This window comes from Onychostruthus taczanowskii, unplaced genomic scaffold (assembly GCF_017590055.1).
Source record: "Onychostruthus taczanowskii isolate IOZ18803 unplaced genomic scaffold, ASM1759005v1 scaffold313, whole genome shotgun sequence".
In the NCBI taxonomy this organism is placed as follows: Eukaryota; Metazoa; Chordata; class Aves; order Passeriformes; family Passeridae; genus Onychostruthus; species Onychostruthus taczanowskii.
The window spans coordinates 47,245-54,990 of record NW_024500495.1 but is presented as its reverse complement, the minus strand read 5'-3'; positions in this window follow the sequence as shown (position 1 = coordinate 54,990).

The following is a 7,746-nucleotide window of genomic DNA, read 5'->3' as shown; positions in this document are numbered from 1 at the left end:
AGCTGGGATGGGAGAGAGGGAAGCTGGGATGGGAGAGAGGGAAGCTGGGATGGGAGAGAGGGAAGCTGGGATGGGAGAGAGGGAAGCTGGGATGGGAGAGAGGGAAGCTGGGATGGGAGAGAGGGAAGCTGGGATGGGAGAGAGGGAAGCTGGGATGGGAGAGAGGGAAGCTGGGATGGGAGAGAGGGAAGCTGGGATGGGAGAGAGGGAAGCTGGGATGGGAGAGAGGGAAGCTGGGATGGGAGAGAGGGAAGCTGGGATGGGAGAGAGGGAAGCTGGGATGGGAGAGAGGGAAGCTGGGATGGGAGAGAGGGAAGCTGGGATGGGAGAGAGGGAAGCTGGGATGGGAGAGAGGGAAGCTGGGATGGGAGAGAGGGAAGCTGGGATGGGAGAGAGGGAAGCTGGGATGGGAGAGAGGGAAGCTGGGATGGGAGAGAGGGAAGCTGGGATGGGAGAGAGGGAAGCTGGGATGGGAGAGAGGGAAGCTGGGATGGGAGAGAGGGAAGCTGGGATGGGAGAGAGGGAAGCTGGGATGGGAGAGAGGGAAGCTGGGATGGGAGAGAGGGAAGCTGGGATGGGAGAGAGGGAAGCTGGGATGGGAGAGAGGGAAGCTGGGATGGGAGAGAGGGAAGCTGGGATGGGAGAGAGGGAAGCTGGGATGGGAGAGAGGGAAGCTGGGATGGGAGAGAGGGAAGCTGGGATGGGAGAGAGGGAAGCTGGGATGGGAGAGAGGGAAGCTGGGATGGGAGAGAGGGAAGCTGGGATGGGAGAGAGGGAAGCTGGGATGGGAGAGAGGGAAGCTGGGATGGGAGAGAGGGAAGCTGGGATGGGAGAGAGGGAAGCTGGGATGGGAGAGAGGGAAGCTGGGATGGGAGAGAGGGAAGCTGGGATGGGAGAGAGGGAAGCTGGGATGGGAGAGAGGGAAGCTGGGATGGGAGAGAGGGAAGCTGGGATGGGAGAGAGGGAAGCTGGGATGGGAGAGAGGGAAGCTGGGATGGGAGAGAGGGAAGCTGGGATGGGAGAGAGGGAAGCTGGGATGGGAGAGAGGGAAGCTGGGATGGGAGAGAGGGAAGCTGGGATGGGAGAGAGGGAAGCTGGGATGGGAGAGAGGGAAGCTGGGATGGGAGAGAGGGAAGCTGGGATGGGAGAGAGGGAAGCTGGGATGGGAGAGAGGGAAGCTGGGATGGGAGAGAGGGAAGCTGGGATGGGAGAGAGGGAAGCTGGGATGGGAGAGAGGGAAGCTGGGATGGGAGAGAGGGAAGCTGGGATGGGAGAGAGGGAAGCTGGGATGGGAGAGAGGGAAGCTGGGATGGGAGAGAGGGAAGCTGGGATGGGAGAGAGGGAAGCTGGGATGGGAGAGAGGGAAGCTGGGATGGGAGAGAGGGAAGCTGGGATGGGAGAGAGGGAAGCTGGGATGGGAGAGAGGGAAGCTGGGATGGGAGAGAGGGAAGCTGGGATGGGAGAGAGGGAAGCTGGGATGGGAGAGAGGGAAGCTGGGATGGGAGAGAGGGAAGCTGGGATGGGAGAGAGGGAAGCTGGGATGGGAGAGAGGGAAGCTGGGATGGGAGAGAGGGAAGCTGGGATGGGAGAGAGGGAAGCTGGGATGGGAGAGAGGGAAGCTGGGATGGGAGAGAGGGAAGCTGGGATGGGAGAGAGGGAAGCTGGGATGGGAGAGAGGGAAGCTGGGATGGGAGAGAGGGAAGCTGGGATGGGAGAGAGGGAAGCTGGGATGGGAGAGAGGGAAGCTGGGATGGGAGAGAGGGAAGCTGGGATGGGAGAGAGGGAAGCTGGGATGGGAGAGAGGGAAGCTGGGATGGGAGAGAGGGAAGCTGGGATGGGAGAGAGGGAAGCTGGGATGGGAGAGAGGGAAGCTGGGATGGGAGAGAGGGAAGCTGGGATGGGAGAGAGGGAAGCTGGGATGGGAGAGAGGGAAGCTGGGATGGGAGAGAGGGAAGCTGGGATGGGAGAGAGGGAAGCTGGGATGGGAGAGAGGGAAGCTGGGATGGGAGAGAGGGAAGCTGGGATGGGAGAGAGGGAAGCTGGGATGGGAGAGAGGGAAGCTGGGATGGGAGAGAGGGAAGCTGGGATGGGAGAGAGGGAAGCTGGGATGGGAGAGAGGGAAGCTGGGATGGGAGAGAGGGAAGCTGGGATGGGAGAGAGGGAAGCTGGGATGGGAGAGAGGGAAATGGGATGGGGAGAGGGAAACTGGGATTGGGAAACTGGGATTGGGTAACTGGATCAGGGATGGTCAGGACGTGATTCCCGGGATTCTGTGGGTCAGGGATATTTGGGATGTGATTCCCAGAATGCCAATGGGATATTTAAGATGCAAATCCCAGGATGCTGTTGGGATATTTGGGATTTGTTTCCTGGAATGCCGATGGGATATTTGGGATGTGTTTCCTGGAATTCTGTGGGTCAGGGATATTTGGGATGTGTTTCCCAGAACGTCAATGGGATATGTGGGATGTGTTTCCCTGGATGTCGATGGGATACTTGGGATGTGATTCCCAGGATTCTGATGGCACATTTGGGATGTGTTTTCCGGGACTCTGTGGGTCAGGGATATTTGGGATGTGCTTCCCAGGACTCTGTGGGTCAGGGATATTTGGGATTTGTTTCCCAGAACGTCAATGGCACATTTGGGATGTGTTTCCCGGGATGTTGACAGGACATTTGGGATTTGTTTCCCGGAATGTCAATGGGACATTTGGGATGTGTTTTCCGGGACTCTGTGGGTCAGGGATATTTGGGATGTGTTTCCCGGAATGCCGATGGGATATTTGGGATTTGTTTCCTGGAATGTCAATGGGATATTTGGGATGTGTTTCCTGGAATTCGATATTTGGGATTTGTTTCCTGGAATGTCACCGGAATGCCGATGGGATATTTGGGATTTGTTTCCTGGAATGTCAATGGGATATTTGGGATGTGTTTCCCGGATTGTCAATGGGACATTTGGGATTTGTTTCCCGGGACTCTGTGGGTCAGGGATATTTGGGATGTGTTTCCCGGAATGCCGATGGGATATTTGGGATTTGTTTCCTGGAATGTCAATGGGATATTTGGGATGTGTTTCCTGGAATTCTGTGGGTCAGGGATATTTGGGATGTGTTTCCCAGAACGTCAATGGGATATGTGGGATGTGTTTCCCTGGATGTCGATGGGATACTTGGGATGTGATTCCCAGGATTCTGATGGCACATTTGGGATGTGTTTTCCGGGACTCTGTGGGTCAGGGATATTTGGGATTTGTTTCCCAGAACGTCAATGGCACATTTGGGATGTGTTTCCCGGGATGCTGACAGGACATTTGGGATTTGTTTCCCGGAATGTCAATGGGACATTCGGGATGTGTTTCCCGGGATGCTGACGGGATATTTGGGATTTGTTTCCCAGAACGTCAATGGGACATTTGGGATTTGTTTTCCGGGACTCTGTGGGTCAGGGATATTTGGGATGTGTTTCCCAGAACGTCAATGGGATATTTGGGATGTATTTCCCGGGATGCCGATGGGATATTTGGGATGTGACTCCCAGGATTCTGATGGGACATTTGGGATATATTTCCCGTAATGTCAATGGGACATTTGGGATGTGTTTTCCGGGACTCTGTGGGTCAGGGATATTTGGGATTTGTTTCCCGGAATGTCAATGGCACATTTGGGATTTGCTTCCCGGGATGCCGTGGCTGCCAGGCCGTTCCCGGTTTCCCGCTCCCTGCCGGAACAGCCGGAGCAGCCGGATCCAGCACAAGCTGTCGCGGCAGCTGCCGCTCCCCGGGAGCCGGGAAAAGGCAGAGGAGCTTCTCCAGCCGGGAAGGATCCCGCGGATCTTTGTTCCCAAAAACCCGGCTCCCTGCCAGGTGAATCCCAACGATGCCAGATCCCACCGCTCCTGAGCCCACACTCCTGGATCCCACAGCACCCCATAACCCACAGCACCCCATAACCCCATACCCCATAGCCCTGCCCCCCATAACCCACAGCACCCCATAACCCACAGCACCCCGTAACTCACAGCACCCCATAACCCTGCACCCCATAACCCACAGCACCCCATAACCCACAGCACCCCACAGCACCCCATAACCCCATACCCCCACAGAACCCCATACCCCCACACCCCATAACCCCACAGCACCCCATAACCCCACACCCCACAACCTCATGCCCCATTAACCCCACACCCCAGAACCCACAGCACCCCATAACCCCATACCTCATATCTGTGGGTCAGGGATATTTGGGATTTGTTTCCTGGAACGTCAATGGGACATTTGGGATGTGTTTCCTGGAATGTCAATGGGATATTTGGGATGTGTTTCCTGGAATTCTGTGGGTCAGGGATATTTGGGATTTGTTTCCTGGAACGTCAATGGGACATTTGGGATGTGTTTCCTGGAATGTCAATGGGATATTTGGGATGTGTTTCGTTTCCCGGAATGCCGATGGGATATTTGGGATTTGTTTCCTGGAATGTCAATGGGATATTTGGGATGTGTTTCCTGGAATTCTGTGGGTCAGGGATATTTGGGATTTGTTTCCTGGAACGTCAATGGGACATTTGGGATGTGTTTCCTGGAATGTCAATGGGATATTTGGGATGTGTTTCCCGGATTGTCAATGGGACATTTGGGATTTGTTTCCCGGGACTCTGTGGGTCAGGGATATTTGGGATTTGTTTCCCGGAATGTCAATGGGACATTCGGGATGTGTTTCCCGGGATGCTGACGGGATATTTGGGATTTGTTTCCCAGAACGTCAATGGGACATTTGGGATTTGTTTTCCGGGACTCTGTGGGTCAGGGATATTTGGGATGTGTTTCCCAGAACGTCAATGGGATATTTGGGATGTATTTCCCGGGATGCCGATGGGATATTTGGGATGTGACTCCCAGGATTCTGATGGGACATTTGGGATATATTTCCCGTAATGTCAATGGGACATTTGGGATGTGTTTTCCGGGACTCTGTGGGTCAGGGATATTTGGGATTTGTTTCCCGGAACGTCAATGGGACATTTGGGATGTGTTTCCCGGGATGCTGACGGGATATTTGGGATTTGTTTCCCAGAATGTTCGGGATTTGTTTCCCGTAACGTCAATGGCACATTTGGGATTTGTTTCCCGGAATGTCAATGGGACATTTGGGATGTGTTTTCCGGGACTCTGTGGGTCAGGGATATTTGGGATTTGTTTCCCGGAATGTCAATGGCACATTTGGGATTTGCTTCCCGGGATGCCGTGGCTGCCAGGCCGTTCCCGGTTTCCCGCTCCCTGCCGGAACAGCCGGAGCAGCCGGATCCAGCACAAGCTGTCGCGGCAGCTGCCGCTCCCCGGGAGCCGGGAAAAGGCAGAGGAGCTTCTCCAGCCGGGAAGGATCCCGCGGATCTTTGTTCCCAAAAACCCGGCTCCCTGCCAGGTGAATCCCAACGATGCCAGATCCCACCGCTCCTGAGCCCACACTCCTGGATCCCACATCCAGCCCCAGTCCCCAAAAGGCTCCCCACATCCAGCCCCAGTGCCCAAAGGGCTCCCCATTAACACTACACTCTGTGACCCCTGTGTCACCCTGTCCCTGTCCCTGTCCCCATCCCAGTGACCCTAGGGCCTGTCCCTGTCCCTATCCCAGTGTCACCCTGTCCCTGTCCCTGTCCCTGTCCCAGTGACCCCAGTGTCACCCAGGGCCTGTCCCTGTCCCTGTCCCAGTGACCCCTGTCACCCAGTCCCTGTCCCTGTCCCTGTCCCCATCCCAGTGTCACCCAGGGCCTGTCCCTGTCCCTGTCCCTGTCCCTGCCCCTGTCCCCATCCAGTGACCCCAGTGTCACCCAGGGCCTGTCCCCATCCTGGTCACCGCTGTTCCCCGGGTCCCTCCATGTCCTTGTCCCTGCAGGAATGCTCCGGAACACAGACCCCAACTTTTCCCGGGGCACTCGGGATTTTCCCGCTGCTTTTATCCCACATCCCATCATTCCCATCATTCCCATCATTCCCATCAACACTCCCACCATTCCCATCATTCCCACCATTCCCATCCCCTGGAGCTCCCCCAACAGTGCCACCCCCTCCGAGCCCCTTGGGGACAGGGTTGGTGTCACCCCCATCCCGCAGCCACCTCGGGGATGAGGGGACGGGATGGGATCAGCTCTGGGGAGAACTGGAATTGGAATTCCCTGCTTGGAATTCCCTGGGACCCTGGAATTCCCACGGGATCCTGGGTTGAGGCGCCAGCACGCGTGTGAGGGACAGTTGTCCCCGGTTTCAGGTGACAGCAGCTGGCAGAGCCTGTCCCAGGCTGGAGAACATTCCCTGCTCCAGAGGGTGCCACCATCCACCCCTACAGGGATCCTGGGGTGATCCCGAAATCTGGGCAGTGGGAAAAGCGGGAATTCCACCTGCGTGAGAGCTCCGGGATCCCAAAATCAGCAGGACACGGAGCTGGAGAGGAGAGCACAGAGCTGCTCCAAGGCTAGGAGAGCTGGGAATGTGCAGCTGGATCAGGGAAGGATCCAGGAAATCCTTGGAGCCTTTTCCAGAGGCTCCAGGAGAGCTGGGATTTGGGCAAGGGCTGGAGGGCCAGGAGCCAGGGAATGGCTTCCAGTGGGAAAGGGGAGCTTGGGATGGTGGGATCTTGGGAAGGAATTCCCGGCTGGGCTGGAATTCCCAGAGAATCCCTGGGAGTGTCCAAGGGAATGCGGGATGGGAGGGGATGGGATGGGATGGGATGGGGACACATCTCTGCAGCAGGGTTGGGATTTGCAGTTTGGGATTTCTCTTTTGGGATTTGGGCTTTGGGAGCTGTTCCCAGAGTTGGGTTTTGGAGGTTGGGTTTTGGGAGCAGTTCCCAGGGTTGGGTTTTGAGGTTTTGGGAGCTGTTCCCATTGTGGGGATTTGGGAAGTGGGGTTTGGGGTTTTGGAGCTGTTCCTAGGGCTGGGATCTGAGCTCTGGGAGCTGTTCCCAGAGTTGGAATTGGGATCTGAGCTCTGGGAGCTGTTCCCAGAGTTGGCAATTGGTGTTTGGGGTTTGGGAGCTGTTCCCAGAGCTGGAACTGGGATTTGGTCTCTGGGAGCTGTTCCCAGAATTAGGAATTGAGATCTGAGCTTTGGGACCTGTTCCCAGAGTTGGGAATTGGGATCTGGCCTTTGGGATCTGTTCCCAGAGTTGGGATCTGGCCTTTGAGAACTGTTCGCAGAGTTGGGAATTGGGACCTGTGCCCAGAGTTGGGAATTGGGATCTGGCCTTTGGGACCTGTTCCCAGAGTTGGGAATTGGGATCTGGCCTTTGGGACCTGTTCCCAGAGTTGGGATCTGGCCTTTGGGATCTGTTCCCAGAGGTGGGAATTGGGACCTGGCCTTTGGGATCTGTTCCCAGAGTTGGGAATTGGGATCTGGCCTTTGGGATCTGTTCCCAGAGTTGGGATCTGGCCTTTGAGAACTGTTCCCAGAGGTGGGAATTGGGACCTGTGCCCAGAGTTGGGAATTGGGATCTGGCCTTTGGGACCTGTTCCCAGAGTTGGGAATTGGGATCTGGCCTTTGGGACCTGTTCCCAGAGTTGGGAATTGGGACCTGTCCTTTGGGATCTGTTCCCAGAGTTGGGATCTGGCCTTTGGGATCTGTTCCCAGAGTTGGGAATTGGGACCTGGCCTTTGGGATCTGTTCCCAGAGTTGGGAATTGGGATCTGGCCTTTGGGATCTGTTCCCAGAGTTGGGATCTGGCCTTTGGGAACTGTTCCCAGAGTTGGGA